Below are 16429 nucleotides of genomic sequence, written 5' to 3'. Positions count from 1 at the left end.
GGAGTGACCATCACTCTGGGAGGAGTGACCATCACTCTGGGAGGAGTTCTGCCCAGTATTCGGGTGGTCCTGGAGAAACCGAGAGGACAGCCGAATGGGTGGATGGATTGGACGACATCTGTGGCCAGTTTCTTCGGATCTGCTGTGGGACGGACCTTTACAAGAGATCCTTCCTGCCTACAGCCATCAGTTTCTATAACATCTCTCAATGAAACGAGGATAACAAGTTACAACAATATTTAATTTCCTTTTAGGATTAATAAAGTATTTTTGAATTGAATTGAATTGAACTGAAAACAATCTGACGTGTTTTGGTACCATTTGTCTTAAAGTTGGTGGGCATTGTTTTTTTTATTTTTTTATTTTTATTGCAGATCTGACACAACTGATTGTGATGAACACTTCAGACCCTCTGCATTAAGTTCCTCACTTTAAGGGCTCAGTTTTGAAAGTTTCTGAAAATTATAGTCCTTGAGTTGTTGAAAACGCCACATAAATGTTTTCATTCAAAGGGCTTATAGAGTATTAAGTGCAAATTTCAACATCACATTTATATCTGCAAATGCCTGTAATGTGAATAAGTGCTGATTCTGTAAATGAGGTATAACAGAGAACATATTAATTTGATGTTATTAAAATCCACATTCGGCTTCTGAAACAATGTGAAACATGAAGGCATGGTTATAAAGTGGATTTTTTGAAGCACTGAAAGGATTCAATTCAAAGGGGTATTTAAAGGACAAGCCCATTTCCTACATGTTGACTGAAAAAACAACAATTTAATTTCAGTAAATTGTCTCCTCATTCTGCTTCATCGTTTAAAGTAGTTCAAAGATGGCCCTTTTAATTATGTTTTACCAAAATGTCTCTTACGGCAACGTGGAGGAGAACTGGAGGAAGAATAGAGACTTTTCAAAGAGTACGGGGACTGTGAAGTGTTTATGGAAAACAGAAGAAACTATGAGCATCCATTAGCTCCGAGAGCAGAGGATGAAACGCAGACGTCTGGGTCGGCTCGAATGTTTAGAACTCGTGTCAGCAAAGACATACAGGATGTTTATTGTTCAGACTGGATCTGATCACAAAAATCAAGTTATTGTTATTTTTTTTATTTAAGTCATCCACTAAACTCGTATAAAACGTTAAAAAAAATATCTACGGACAGATTTGAATGTGATGAGAGATATTAAATAAAGGTATGAAATATATTTAAAGCATTTTTCTTTAAATAAATAGTTCAATGTCTGTAGCTCTGTCAATTGTATGCATTTAAATTCACCAGACCTTTTCAATAATTATAAATTTTTCTATGGCAGCAGAACATTTTTTATCACTCTTCTCAAAAACGACTGATGGAACTGATTTGAAAAGCTCTTTATAAAAAATGTTTTTTTTACTGTATATATTGAATAAACTAACTCGGTCTTGTGCATGAAATGCTGCCACATCGTCACATGGGGCTAATCGCAAATTTTCTCTGATTATTATTATTATTTATTTTCACGTCTTCATATTTATTTATTTATTTTTATTTGAGGATTTTATTGAACAGTCCACATTTGCTCACGAGGACATGCAGCAGAAGAGCTCAAATTAAAAACATATATATATATTTTTTTCGATTTTCTTCTCCTTTGTTTTCTCTTATTGTGGAAACACGTTGTTATTACACTTCCACGGCACCCTTTCTTTTACTTTTATTTGTAATAAAAAGTTTGAAACTATGAAGACTTTGAAATCAGCAGCATGCATGATACAGCTGCTGCAAATAAAGGAATAATTTATTGTTTTCATATGACAAGATATGACTGAGAGTTGATGCTGGAAACAGAAGCAGCCTTAAAATGTCTGAGGAAGATTATAATCTTTGCATTACGGAGGAGAAACTACGTCAAAATGCTACAAATGCTGCCAGACGACTGGCAGAGGATGTACAGATTGTGTTCTGGGGTGAAAACAAACAAACAAACAAACAAATAAAAAATATAACTAGACATGAGTTAAAGCTACACCATTCCTTGGAAAATAAAGTGAAATATTCACAGCTATGTTTACATCTGCAGTATGGAGTAAAAAGTGTATTATTTTACTGAAACTTGGCTGATTCTATAATTCAGCTGAACGAGCTCACATCCTTCAGCGCTGACAGAGAAGCAGAAGAATGTGAGACGAATTTCTGAGCTCAGCAAGCAGACAAGGATGGAAATTATCAAAAATTCTGATTCCTCAACCTCCGTCTCAGCTGGATAAATCAGTAACATCCGAGGTCCCAACACTGTGGATGCAGGCAGGTGTGAAGACAATGCACATCAAACCAGATCTGCTCAAAGCTGCAAGTTCTTCAGTCACTGGTCCTCAAGAGACGGAAAACACATTTTTATCATAATGTAGATTTTAATTTCCCACTGCAGAAAGGGTTCAAGGCTCTTTATTGTCATTCGCATCACATGTGGTACATGAGGTGGAACGAAATTGTGTACACAGGGTCCCAGTTATAGCAAAACTATACAGTGTTAACAGAAACAGTAAATAAGGATCTAAGATATACACTAATACGATATATGCTAAATGAGCACCAAACGGTTCACTTAAAGATCTAAGATACACGCTAAACACTAATAGTGCAAAACATACACTGCACAACAGCAGCACTAACATGAGTCTTTGTGGGTGGATGAGTATAAATGAATGAATACAGCAGCATGAAATAATCAGCAGCATGAGATCAACAGTATGGATAATCAGCAGCACATATCAACAAAGTTGAAGTACAGTGATTTTTTTGATTTTTTTGGGGGGTGTGCTTGACTGTAGTGTTAGTAAAATTGATCATGAACCAGTTGACGCTAAAATTAAACTCTAAGAACTTAATCAGCTGATTAATTTTTGGAGTTAGCCCAATTCAAGATGGCAACTAGCGGTAATAATGTTTAGCCAACACAAAAATGGCTTGAATTCAGTCAGTTTGATGGATGCTGAGGTAAATTTGGTGTGGTGGTGGTGGATGAGAGTCGTCATCATCAACACTGTCTGAGAGATAACACATCTCGCAAAGTCTCTCAAAATCACACGAGCTCTGGAAAAACATCATTTACAAGGTTTGAGCAACTGATGATGGTTTAAAACTACGACATGGAAGGGCATGCATTCATTGAAGAAACGCCCCATTTTCCAGTTACATATGAAACGAGAAATAAATGTATGACTTAATGCAGAGAACCATCGAGCAGCTTCAACTCAATACAAAAGGAAAGCAACAAAACCGATGCAGTGAACAGTAAATATTCTCTCCAGACATTTACAACCCTAAAATCTCTCAGCGCGTTAAAAGTGCATTCTGTGCAGTCCAGCTTCCAAATCTACATTTCAATCAATCATATCTTTGCAGAACTCTTGATCGAGTCCGTGTCGTGCTCTGTTGAACATTAAATTCAATCACGTTCTCTCTGAATGAACTCTTTGATCCAGAAACGTCTGTCGCATGTCAGCGACCTCCCGTCATCCTCGGTGCTTTTACCAGACGTGAGTTCTTCTTTTCAGCTCGCCTGCTATTATCAACAAGCAGACTGTATCCTCCCAAATGCCCACTACTCATTTTTATTTATTATCATAAAACCAGGGTATTTTTTGCTTTTACTGCAGAATAGCACATAATAAGTCCTTAGAAGCTTCCCTGCTGTGAAGTAAGTGAATTTACTCCGACACATCAAATCTGCTGGGCCTTTCACATATTAAACCCCGACTGTCGCTCCTCAGCTGACACCATTCCCATTTAGCTTTGTCGTAGCACACCTCCCAGTCGTTCAGACTCTTCCTAATAACCTGAGACGACCGCTAGTTTGTTAAGTTCTGATTAAGTTTAACGCTGATATCTTATTGTGTTATCCCAGAGTTTATTTGTGCAGGGACCGACGAGACGTCTCACAGCGCAGTAAAAGCCGTCTCACTTGGCTGAATGTGATGGAGCTGGATGAAATTCCCAACGTCCCCCCGCTGACTTAAAGACTCTCGTAAACACGACTGCAGATGATGTTTCTTCTGTTTTCCATGCAGCTTATTAAGCAAAATGGCCTCATCTCATGTCTATTCGTGAGCTTTTGGCTTTTACAGACAACACTTGAACCTGCTTTTTTCTGTTGATATTGCAGGACTGCAGCGTGGGTTTATTACTGACACTATAAAATGTGTAAAAAAAACAGTGAAGTTTTGTTCAAATAAATTCTGTCTCTCCTATTAGCTAAAATTGCAGCAGACAGGTTTATCGCCCACTGCTGTGTGTTCATTTTCTGTAGCCTTGGCAAAATATGTCATGAACCACTGCACATATCTGAATGAAGCTTGAAGCAAACAATTAGATAAAACCAAATAACTGTGGGCGTGAACCCAGTTTAAGATGGCTGCAGCTGAATGTACAAAAATGGCTAAAGCTCTGGTAATTTTACACACAGTGAGCATAAACTTAGCGTGGTGGTAGCTGAGAGTCATCCTCAGCATGAGCTCTATAACGTCTGGCAAGAGCTCACAATATTGCATAACATCAGAACAAGATTTGATTGAAAAGGCTATAAGGCTTCATTTCTCAGCAGCAAGTGATTTTGGTCTGAAACTGGATTGAAAGGTGGCGGGCGATATGCATTCCTTCAAAGAATGATGATTCTGTTCTCAAAAGAAGAAAAGCAAATTGCATCAGAACAATTTAAGGTGAGAATAAATTTAATTAAACCAACATTGTTTGTATAATTCTAACACAAAACACTTCAGGAATTTGATCAAAGTTTGCAGTTGAGGATTCTGTACCTGAACAAAGAAAACTATGATTATTTATGTTTCTGATGTGAATCTTTGTAACATTTTTTCAACCTGTTTTATAATCAGTAAAATCTGTCACACGTATCGAAGATGCTGCAATCACTGAAAACTGAGCTTGAGTTTAACTGTATTGAACGTATAGTAAGAACAAACAAAGTTATATAAAAAGAAAATATATTTAAAACAAAAGCAAGCAGAAAAAAAAATCATATCCACAGTTAAAAAAAATAAAAGTATTTTGTAAAACCTGAATGACTCAAGTAGACTTCCAATCCGGTGCGAATCTTTGCAGCCTGGGTTGATACGTTCCAGAAAACGGCTGCACACCAAAACGCCTTTCATCACCTTCAAATGGATCTTTGATTCTTCGCACATGTTAGCCTTAATATGTTATTTCTCCATTCTACTAAAAGTTGTTTGTGACACATTGTCGTTTTTCTGAATGACAGTGTGGTTTAAAACAGAGCTTGGTGTTCCGAGAAATGAAAATGCTCACTCAGAAGTGTTTTTATTAACAAATGTAGAGGGGTAGGGACCGGAGCGATCTGCAAAGAGGGAGATATGTTTAAGTAATGGGTAATCACGCTGAGATCTTTTGAGGTAGAAGGAGAATTTTCTTACTGTGTGTTGTTTTCGTTTCAGACTCAGAGGAGGAGGCGAGGAGGATACCAAACTCCAGATGACTGATGCAGGTCACCATGAGGTAAGTGGAAGATTGAAGGAGAGCAACAAGTGGGACCAGAGGTGGGAGACATAAACAGTACGAAGCGGGTGTAGATTGAGGGAATGAGGATGAGAGGATCCAGGCTGCGTATGTCGAAATGCAAAGGAACCAAACCCACAGGAAGCGTCTGTGATCTGGTTTCAGTCTTTATGTGATCCAAGCTCGTCAGATCAGCCACCACAGGTGCAGGTGGACTCACACCTGTCCATCATGAGCTGTGCATGGTGGTTGGTGACAGGTAGAGGAAAACCAGTCTGGAATCCTCACACACGTGACACATGAAAACATCTAATGCAGGGGTATTCAACTGGTGGTCCGGAGGCCAAATCAGGCCCACGGATGAACTCAGTTTGGTCCACCAATGGGTTAATTTTTAAACAAAATTAGATTTTAAACCATAAAACAAACAATGAGAATAACTGTTGGATGTCTGGCCCCTGAGCTCTTGACTATCTTAACTGTGGTCTGAGCAGTTTAGTTGAATAGCCTTGACCTAATGAGTCACAAATATATATGTTTATTACAATTTTCACTTACAGACGTTGCCATTATTTTACCAATGCATTCTGGGATGAGATGATGACGTACATAGAGTTGAGGATAAAACAAAAATGTTAAGGCGAAAAAAGTTTAGGTGTGACATCCATCCATCCATTATCTTTACCCGTTTATTCCATTTTGGGTCACGGGGGTCGCTGGTGCCCATGTCCAGCAGTCACTGTGCGAGGGGCGGGGTACACCCTGGACGGGTCGCAAGTCCATCACAGGGCCACATAGAGACAAACGAGACAAACAACCATTCACTCTCTCACTCACACCTAGGGACAATTTAGAGTTACCAATCAGCCTAACATGCATGTTTTTGGTCTGTGGGAGGAAACCGGAGTACCCGGAGAAAACCCACGCATGCACGGAGAGAACATGCAAACTCCACCCAGAAAGGCCCCTGGACCGGGGTTTGAACCAAGGACCTTCTCGCTGAGAGGCAGCAACTCTACCAGTTGCGCCACCGTGCTGCCCTTAGGTGTGACAATGAAGTTATAATGTCCTTGTGTCGTTTTACACAATATATGGGTCAAAACAAGCAAAAGCGACCAAGTAGGCTTTTATTTATTTACTTTTTGTCTAATAACTCTGAAGCGAACCGCTTTTATATTCGCTAATGCAAAAGCTAAAAAGCTAAGTGCACCCCCGACAAACCAGCTCAATCGTCCTCCATCCACAGGGCAGCACCACACTGCTGTCACGAGCGTGCACACGCAGTTAGGCCTGTTGCAATAAACGATAAATCAATTTATTGCATGATAAACGAAAATTATCAACCTAATTTTTATTTATCAGTTTTATCGTTTCTTCATGTCTCTCTCTTTCTACTGAAGACACTGGACGACAAAAAGTTCAACTCTGGTGCTCTTCTCTGACCCCTCCCTTTCTCTTTTCCCTTATTTTAACCGTCCAAAATTGCGTTTTTGGATCGTTAAAAGCAGCTAAGCTGAGAAACTAAGCTACAAGCGCTAACAGGCCAACCTCAGGGAAAAACCTCCGTCTTGTCGAAGCTCTAAAATTCACGGTTGAAACCCGTGCTTTTGTCTAAAAAGTGTTTCTCTGCAAAACGAAGTTGTAAACTTGTTTACTGATTTTTTATTAAAAGTTTTGTGTGAAAAATGCTATGCTAAAGAGCTCAAATCACACCAAGCATCCACCATTTTGAGAACCGAAGAGAGACAGCCCATGTCATGTCAAGAGGCCTCCCTCCCATTTTTCTTAAATAGTCATGCTGCTCGCTCCCTCTCTATCTATCCTTTGGTTCAAACTGTCTTATACTGCCATCCGGTGGTCGAAAAAAGGTACTACACACAAAACAAATTAAACATTTCTTCTTAAATTTGACAATAATTACTAATTATTGTCAAATTTCAAACAATATTATCGTTTATTGCAATACTTTCAGAAACAATTAATCGCCCAGCAAAATTTGTTATCGTGACAGGCCTACATGCAGTGATTAATGTGTTGTAGTGGTCAAATAAAGATTTACTTTACACTGGCTCCTGCGCCGCTGCGACCCAAAATAGGACAAGCAGCAGTAAAATGGATGAATGATTAAAGTAACCAAAACATATTAAAATCTTTATTATTGGATAATATGTAACGCACATGCTAAATGGTGATAGAGAGCAGAGCTCAAGCAGCATTTACTCTCTGATGAGCTGCACAAACACCAAACCACTGTTCGGTCTTCATTTTCAGTTGCAGCTGTTATTTCTGCCTTCTCCTCTCTGACAACATGTTCTGGTCAAATTAAAAGGGCTGAACATTAGATATTGTCCAAAATTAATGGTTGAGCTTGCACCAAAGCTACCTGCCTGTGTCATTTACCCAAAATGCATTGCAGCATGAACAACATGATGACGTCAATATAACATGATTTTTAAAAAAATTATATAAAGTAACAAATCTTCAGTACTTTTACAGTCTTGTTTTTACAACATCTTTCAAATAAGGTTTGTTATTTCAACTTGTTCCATTAAGAAGTTGTAATAATTAGCAACACAAGTTTACAAAATCATTACAGTATACTCTTAATAAATTAAAGTCAAAATTCTTTCCAGGAACAATTATTTGATAAGTATCAGTCACCGGCAATCCATTCATTTTGGAAGGTAGCTCTGATAAGTCACATAAATAGAAGACAAAACACGGTCTTGTTATACAGACAAGGAACATAAAAGATTATAAGCCTCAATGAAATTATGATGGTATTGAATTAGCCTAAAGCACATAATCACAACGGTGGCAAACAATGTGGAGCGAGGCAGAAATAAATTATATAAAGCAGTTCTCGCAGAGAAAAACTAAATTTCATAATCCTTCATTAACCAGCAAGCTGCCGCCTGGAGGAGTGAGACACCCTCATTCCTCCTGTTTCTCATCTGCCTTTCTTTTCTCACAAGAACAAGTTTCACTGTGGAAAACAAAAGCACTAAATGGCCTCACAGAGAAAGATACCAGCTGTCCTCTGAGATGTATAATACTGAAAATACATAGGTGACCCTCCAACCAGACCTAAAACTGCAATAATTACATTAATTGAATATTGTTTTTCTTCGTCATGAAAATGCTTTCAAATAGGTCACGGCTGAAAACTGGTTATTTTAATTTACAGCATACCTAAGTTTAATGCAGCTTTGTGAAAAAATGATTTTTTAACCTTTCTCTAATTGTAGTCTTCAAACACAGTATGACAGAGTGTTCAAATAAATTGTTCTGTTGCATTCCTTGTTGAATTTGCAGCATATGCACACAAAACATTTTAATTAGACACCCTGAGATGAATTTTCTCCCACTACGAGTCCTTAAGAGGGAGGAAAATTTTACTGTCTATTTTTACGCTTTTAATATTCATGTAAGGCATATAATGATGGAAATGTGATTTTCTGTTTCATATGTGCTTATGTTAAAGTTTTTTTAATTATTTGCTCTTGCAGTTCATTGTGTTTTCACTTGTAAGTTTTGTTTTTGGTCATCCTCTTTCTGTGATTTGTGGGACTCTGGTTTTGCCACGACCATCTAAGCTTTGGTTCTTGTTGTTCTTCTTGGTTTGCGACCAGTCCAGGGTGTACCCCGCCCCTCGCACAGTGATTGCTGGACATGGGCACCAGCGACCCCCGTGACCCAAAATGGAATAAACGGGTAAAGATAATGGATGGATGGATGGATGGATGGATGGATGGATGTTCTTCTTGGCTTGTTCTCTATTTGGTGTCAGTTAGTTTTTAATCGCTGCTCTCCTCTGAACTCATTTTGCTAATTGTTTCTAAGTTTTTTTTAACCCACCCTCGGTACAAAATACTCCATGTTTTCTTTTGTACCCTTTTAGATTGTTGTCATAAATTATTATTATTTTCTTTAAGTTTGTTTTTGGCATATAAATATTTGATCTTAGGTTAAAAAAATAAATAAAAATAATAAACTTTCTCCAAAGATACAACTTCTCAGGAAATTCAGTCTTTTTTTAAATTAATAAATAAACTCAAATGTTTAATGTTAAGTCAGGTCATCTGGAAGGTTTCGACTTCTTCCATCTGAGGAGCCACCAAGCTGTTCTGCAGGAATCAGTTTTGTTTGGTGGCTTCTCAGATTGAAGAAGTCCTTTGGATGAAGGATGAAACGTCTCAGCAAAGAAAAAAACCGTCCAGAACATTGTTGGATCTTGGATTATTGAGCATGAACTTTGGAGTAAATAATTAAATTATAACACGTTTCCATCATCAAGATAGAATGAAATGAAAGCTTTTAACACTATATGTGAATATAGGCTGTCCACCTGTCATCAATTTAAACAAACAAACAAACAAACCATAAGTTTATCATCAACTTACAGATAAAGAGTTACTGAAGGTCTCTATGGATTTGGTTTCACCATTTATTAAATCAAATTGGTGACAATATCCCGTTAAAATCACTTTAATCCCAATATTGTCACATACGGAAGCAGTTTATCTGTATTTTTTGGCACATTTTTTGTTGTCTTTTGTATTTATTATTGGGTTTATCCCTTTTTAAAATTATTTTCTGTGTTCTGCTCCTCTGGGTTTCCCTCTGCCATCAATTCTGTTGTTTCCATGTATTTTTTCCTCAATTCTGTTCCTTAGTCTGGCTACGCCCACTCACACCTGTTCCCTGTCTCGTTAAGCTCAGTTGTTTCCTGTTCTGCACCAGTCCTTTTAGTTCCTTTAAGATAAATTAGTTCCTCAGTAGAGTATTATGCATTGTTTGTACCACTTCTGGATTCTCCTGGGGCTCCTTGTGTCAAGTTTACATTCCTGAGTCCAAATCCTCCTGACACTGTGACACAAAAACATATTTTTTTATTTTATTTTATTTTATTCATTTTGCATGGCCACCCACAGGCAGATGTGCAGGATGACTAATAGAATAGATTTTTTTTTTTAAATATGAAAATTATTAAAATGAAAATGCAATTTTTTCGCCAAACCATTTCTGCTCTTGCCTGATATTAAGTCTACCATTCCACAGCTCCATTTGAAGACACTGACCAGGTTTTAATGCTAAAAATTAAATATGTCTAAATACACAAAGAGTTTGTGTGAGTGGTGACAAGAGTAAGGAGTGACTTTTTTAAATCTTTCAGGGAATCAGTCAATGGGAGTTAAAGTAAATCTAATGTTTCTATTAACAACAAACTGACTTCGAAGGCATTCCCAATCCTCTCGTGTCCTGTTTGTTTCATCAACAACAGCCTGAAATGAGATTTGTATCAGAACAACCAGAACAAGTGTCTCATTTCATTATTCAAAAACTGACAATGAAAGCTGGCATCATTTATTTTCTCGGTAATGTCTAAGCCTGCAGGGGATTGATTCCAATCCAAAGACAGATTTCGAGTTGAACATATGAGGGATGAAGAGGCGGGAGACGTAAACTCTCCCCTCGTGTCTCGTCTCCGCCTCGTGGTTAATAGCAGACGGCATGGAGCCGTTCAAATGTTCCTGTATGTTAACAAGTTGATATCCGAGTGTTTTCTCTTGTGAATCTCGTGCTTCACCATGGCAACCACTGGGACCAAGCCGATGATCATCACGTCGCTGAAACGCATTTCTTTTCATTTATTGCATCGCTGTGGATAATAAAATCAATTTCAACTTTACTGAAGCAGCAACAATATATTAGTTTTATGCTTTCAAGCCTAAAATAGAAAAAAAAAAAGAAAACGTGATTTGATTGCATGTTATTTTTTGTATTTTTACAGCGAAGGAAGCACTTTATTTTCCCATTACCACCATCACCAAACAAATATAACCTCTGCTCCTGCATAATCTACAGAAGTCTTATTAGATAAATCAGTTGTTTGTTTTTCGTTAATGGCACGTATTTAAGCACAGAAGCTTTTGCCATTAAGTTTAATGAAAGGTAGAACAAATCAAACAATAATAGAAAAAGCAGTGCAGCTAATGCTTTGCTTAACATCCTCAGCTGAGATCCCTGCTGCGTTTTGCTCTCTTGTTACAACGTTAGATAAACAGAAGTGTTATTTTAGTCAAACTGACAGATAGAGGCTTCTGTAATTTAGTAGACATTAATCCCCGTATGAGAACCATATTTGATTTGGAACAAGTCTTCAGGAAATCAACATTCTTCCTGGTAAATTTGTACCAAATGTCAAAACTGAAACCCACACACTTGTGGTGAACAGTTTGGAACAGAAAGTGTTTACTTTTTACAGCTTTTTCAACGCAGCAATCTAAACACAATTTATCATAAGCTGCGTGGTGCTGGACCGGGTGTTTGTAGCTTTGTGTATAATTCATCGGCAGCTGCTGGGCGCAACAAAACCATTAGGTCCATGGCTGCAGAAACAGGCTGCTGATGCAAGCAGACATCTGGATGCTTCTGGCTCTATACGGACAGTAACACAGCCCATGCACTCTGCGATGACCAGCATGATGGATGAGGGTGTGCAGGGTGGGAAAGTATCCTTACAGATGTAGATCTCCATGCTGCCTGGATGTCGTACGTCTCAATACACACAGACGTGTATATACAGTCATCAATAAACATATATTCTCTCATTTATATGGTCATTCCTTATGCATAGGGAGCCATAGTTGTGGAAAGGAAGGTGTCTGGTTTGGTAGCTTGATTCCTGTAGACAGCATGGTTCTGTTGACCTTTTTAACCCAACACCTTCAGAGTGCAATGAGGAAATGTGCAGCTGAGTGTGACTAGGCAGGAATGAGTAAGCTTCTCTAAATCTGAGATTAGAGTTCTCCGCCAAAGGCGGAGAAAGAAAAGCTGATCAGAAGTCTGTTGGAGTCAGCCTCCCCACTATCACAGACATTTACACCTCCAGATGCAGGAAGAGAGCCACCTGCATCATGAAGGACCCCACTCACCCAGCACACAGAGTTTTTGCCCCGCTCCCCTCAGGAAGGATGTTAAGGAGCATTAAGTGTAGAACCATTAGACTGAGGAACAGCTTCTACCCTGAGGCTGTTAGACTCATGAATCTCTAACTAGAATAATCACTGTGAAAAATCACATCATGTTGCTGCTGATCTGTTTCATGTTGCTGCTGATCTGTTTCATGTTGCTGTGTTCATTCGTACTCCTCTGCTCACACAGACTCATGTTCGTGCTGCTGTTTAATACACTGTATTATTTTACATCATTAGTGTTTAGTGTATATCTTAGATCATTGTATACTGTTTCTTTTTATACTTTATATGTTTTTCTATTTTTGGCTGTAAGTTAACTGGGACCTTTAGTACACAATTTCGTACCACCTCATGTTCCACATGTGATGCAAATGACAGTAAAAACCTCGAACCTTAAAAATTATTTAAATCAGGAGAAATGCCAAAATTCCTGAATCCAAACCGGACTGAGAAAAAGGAACGTGACAACTTTGAATTGCGCTGTGAGGGAGCTGACCTCAGGTGTTACGTTCTGAGTCACAACTCAAACAGTACGATGAAAAACAAAAACAGACAAAAATAGTTGATCTTGCAGGGTGACTGTGCTTATTTTTCCAAAGAGAAAACTATAGAACACCAGAAAAAGCTTAGAACATCAGAAAAGTCTCCTGGTTTAAAAAAAAAGCAACCGTTAGTCCTTGAAAGCCTTTTAGCTCATGCTGTTTAACCCTTTTAGTATCGTTCTTTCACAGAAAACGGTTCTTTCTTTTCTGTGCATTTACAACAAAAATGTATTTTGCTTTTAAGTGAAAAACAAAATAAAGGCAGAACAGGCCTGGGTCTAAAGTATCAAGTTGCATTTTTGACAGAAAAAAACCCACATTAAAATACAAGAGTAAGTGGGTGTTACTCATATTCAAACTAAATATTTAATAAGCTTTAAAGAAGCAGAAAATATTAAAAATGATCTGAACCACTGGTTAAGGACTACAATTTGTACATTATTTTTTATACTACCTTGTTTTGTTGTTGGATGTAACTGGGTTTCGTTCCACCACTTGTACCACATGTAGTGTGAATGACAATAAAGACACCTTGACCTTGACCGTGACCTTGACATTAGCAATAACTTATTTTAAGGCAGATGTGGACATGTTTGAGCTTCTTAAGTGTTCAGTCCTATTCAGAGCTATAATAAGTGTAAATGGCAATACTGTATTTGTTTCCACGTCGTCAACCTGTTCTATTTTGCTGATGACTCTGTCATCCTGTCCCTTCTCAGCAGTGATGACCCAGACCCCGGGCCTGTGCTTGGGGACTTCACTTAATGGTGTGAATCTTGCCCTTTAAAGATAAATGTTTCCAAGCCGAAGCATATGGTCAATGATTTTAGAAAAGACTCTTCAGTTGCCACTCCTGTGGTCATTAACAGTGAAGCTGTTGAGGTGGTGCAACAATATAAATATCTGGGAACTGTTCTTGATGACAAACTGACCTTTGACCCCCATGTGAACTCACTTTGTAAGAAGGCCACAAGAGAATGTATTTTTATCTCTGTGGTTTTACTGTTGTTTCTACTTTTATGATAATGTTTTATTCATGTTTTATTGAGTCTCTTGACATACACAAACATCTGTTGGTTTAGACTTTTGACATGTAAGAACAGGAACAAACTCTCGGAGATTGTCAGGATGTTCAGCAAAACTGCTGGCATAGCCCCTACAGAACCTCACTGACCTACACAAGGTGAGGTCAGTGAACAAGGCCAGGCAGATTCTGGCAGATCCTGGTCACCCACTCCATGGTGAGTTCAGGTTGCTTCTATCTAGACGCAGATATCTGCAGCCCAGATGTAGAACAGAGTGAAAAACTCATTCATCCCTGTACTGATCAGGATGAACACTGATGACTTCCGTATTGTTATTTTAATGTCTTGTGTAATATGGATGTTTTATACCTATGGACTGTAAAACTAATTGCCCCTTGGGGATTATAAGGATATTTGAACTTGAACTTGAACGTGGTGACAAAAATTATTTTAAAAAATGCAAAAAGAGACTGAAAACATCCACTCCATTTAATTGGGTCCTGTTGGAAAAAACACATTAAGCTTTAGTTCATCTGTAAACATGAAATGAACAGTATTTATGTTGACTGACATTTAATAAAAACACATGATTTAGCATGTACAAGAATGAAAGGGGACATTTTTGAGGCAATGTGCTAACAAGCTAACCCCCAGTAGTAAAAATTGGATTACACTAAAACTCTTGTCTAAAACAATTTTGCTCTGGTCGGTGTGCCGGTCGGCAGGACAGAAAGGCGATCGATAACCTCGTCACTTGGTTTTAGCAGAGAAGGCTGAAAGCAGGACCTCACCAAGGGTTGAGTCAAAATAAAAATAAGACGTAAGACAATGTGGTAATTATTGACTTTTAATCCAAATTTAAACCTCAATCCGCCTTTTAAACCAAGAAATTCTAAACTTTAAAAAAGTGACGCCGTCAGTGTTTCCCCTAGATCAGTTCCCTTGGCGTGGCACAAGTGGGGCGCTCGTCGTATTTTATTTTTGTCGATGTGGGAGCAGTGGGTGGAGGAGGATGGGGCGGAGTCACGTCTGTGTTTGCCCGCCCTCTACCTTAGCTACGTTACTGCCGTTTTTTAGCGAGGGGCGGGGAGGGGGTGCGGAACAGTACGTCAGCAGCATTTTTGCTAGCGCGTTTGTATTGTGCCCCACGCTACATCAATACTGACAGTTCTCGACTGGGGGTTCGGTAGACAGGGCGCTCGGTTCTGTTGACGGGTGGGAAACCCTGCTTGTACATTGGTAGGGGAAACACTGACCACATTAGCCTTTTGGTCAACTTTGAGGAGAACGTTGTGTTTGATCACATGCTGGATTGTGAGATCTCAAGTTATTTTTAGCACTTGAAGTGCATGTTGGGGATGACTCTCAGCTACTATCAGTTTTAGTTAATTTAGCACTAACCAGAACTGAACACTGAAGGACCAGGAGACAAGAGTAAAAATAAAGGTAAGTGAGTTTATTTTCAGGTTTCACTAAAGACAGAGGACCAGGAGATCTGCAAAGAGGAACAATTGGTGAGTAAGGTTTCTTGAAGCTTTGATGCAATTGTAATAAATAAATAAAAAACCCGAGAAATACTTTGATTTTCAGGTTCAAGTTTTGAGGGATGTCCAGGGATAGTGGTACTGTGCTCAGGGGAACAATCAGAATCCAGAGGTGAGAGGAGCAGGTACTGAGATGTCAGGAACGGACAGGAAGGTGAGGTTTCTGAATGTCAGTTTGTCTTACAGGGCCCGAGTTCAGAGTTTGCCAGAGGAATCTGGGGGTCTGATTAAGGAACAAGGAGACGGATCACTCTTAAGGAACAAGGAGACGGAGCACTCAACGCTCTACTGAAGTCAGCCAAGACCTTAAGAAGGCAGAAGCAGATGAGGTGATTGCAATCACCTGTAGTGGATCTTCTACCTGGCAGTTCATGAAGATAATAAAATGTCCAGCAGAGACAGTTTGTACCGCAGATCCTAACAGCTACTACCACAACAAAACAAAGCATAATATCTGTAAAACTGACTGTAGGCCTGTCACTAAAACAAATTTTGCTGGGCAATTAATTGTCTCAGAAACTATTGCAATAAACGATAATATTGTTTGAAATTTGACAATAATTTGACAATAATTAGTAATTATTGTCAAATTTAAGAAGAAATGTTGGTTAATTTCATTTTGAGTGTAGTACCTTTTTTGACCACCGGATGGTAGTAAAAGACAGTTTGCACTGAAGGATGGATAGTGAGGGAGCTAGCAGTGTCTCTTTAAGAAAAATGGGAGGGAGGCCCCTGACATGACATGGGCTCTCTCTCCTTGCTTTTTTTTCTGGTTCTCAAAATGGTGGATGCTTGGTATGGTTTGAGCTCTTTAGCATAGCATTTT

The 16429-nt window shown here is 38.7% G+C and overlaps 1 protein-coding gene across 1 annotated transcript in view; it reads right to left on the bottom strand.

The window, feature by feature from the left end:
* oprm1 (opioid receptor, mu 1) overlaps window positions 1–16429 on the bottom strand; it is a 44189-nt gene that overhangs the window by 10650 nt on the left and 17110 nt on the right. The window lies entirely within an intron of this gene.

Source organism: Nematolebias whitei, chromosome 1 (genome assembly GCF_014905685.2).
Source record: "Nematolebias whitei isolate Nwh7 chromosome 1, NemWhi1, whole genome shotgun sequence".
NCBI classification, from domain to species: Eukaryota; Metazoa; Chordata; class Actinopteri; order Cyprinodontiformes; family Rivulidae; genus Nematolebias; species Nematolebias whitei.
Note: the sequence above shows the minus strand (reverse complement) of the source record. Positions and strands in the feature narration are given on the sequence as shown.